Genomic DNA, 1,250 nt, shown 5'->3' with positions numbered 1-1,250 from the left:
GTAATTAACAGTTTTTGTATGAAAACACACTTCTGGTGGAACTTCATATCAAAGAACAAAGTTCGAATCGGATGGACAAAGTTAGTTGTAATTAACAGTTTTTGTATGAAAACTCACTTCTGGTGGAACTTCATATCAAAGAATAAAGTTCGAATCGGACGGACAAAGTTAGTTGTAATTAACAGTTTTTGTATGAAAACACACTTCTGGTGGAACTTCAAATCAAAGAACAAAGTTCGAATCGGATGGACAAAGTTAGTTGTAATTAACAGTTTTTGTATAAAAACACACTTCTGGTGGAACTTTGTATCAAAGTACAAAGTTCGAATCGGATGGACAAAGTTAGTTGTAATTAACAGTTTTTGTATGAAAACATACTTCTGGTGGAACTTCAAATCAAAGAACAAAATTCGAATCGGATGGACAAAGTTAGTTGTAATTAACAGTTTTTGTATGAAAACACACTTCTGGTGGAACTTCATATCAAGGAACAAAGTTCGTTTTGGATGGACAAAGTTAGTTGTAATTAACAGTTTTTGTATGAAAACACACTTCTGGTGGAACTTCAAATCAAAGAACAAAATTCGAATCGGATGGACAAAGTTAGTTGTAATTAACAGTTTTTGTATGAAAACACACTTCTGGTGGAACTTCATATCAAAAAACAAAGTTCGAATCGGATGGACAAAGTTAGTTGTAATTAACAGTTTTTGTATGAAAACATACTTCTGGTGGAACTTCAAATCAAAGAACAAAATTCGAATCGGATGGACAAAGTTAGTTGTAATTAACAGTTTTTGTATGAAAACATACTTCTGGTGGAACTTCAAATCAAAGAACAAAATTCGAATCGGATGGACAAAGTTAGTTGTAATTAACAGTTTTTGTATGAAAACACACTTCTGGTGGAACTTCATATCAAAAAACAAAGTTCGAATCGGATGGACAAAGTTAGTTGTAATTAACAGTTTTTGTATGAAAACACACTTCTGGTGGAACTTCAAATCAAAGAACAAAATTCGAATCGGATGGACAAAGTTAGTTGTAATTAACAGTTTTTGTATGAAAACACACTTCTGGTGGAACTTCATATCAAAAAACAAAGTTCGAATCGGATGGACAAAGTTAGTTGTAATTAACAGTTTTTGTATGAAAACATACTTCTGGTGGAACTTCAAATCAAAGAACAAAATTCGAATCGGATGGACAAAGTTAGTTGTAATTAACAGTTTTTGTATGAAAACACACTT

Source organism: Anopheles moucheti, unplaced genomic scaffold (assembly GCF_943734755.1).
Source record: "Anopheles moucheti unplaced genomic scaffold, idAnoMoucSN_F20_07 putative_Y_2, whole genome shotgun sequence".
Taxonomy (NCBI): domain Eukaryota; kingdom Metazoa; phylum Arthropoda; class Insecta; order Diptera; family Culicidae; genus Anopheles; species Anopheles moucheti.
The sequence above is the reverse complement of the archived record's forward strand: the minus strand, read 5'-3'. Positions refer to the sequence as shown.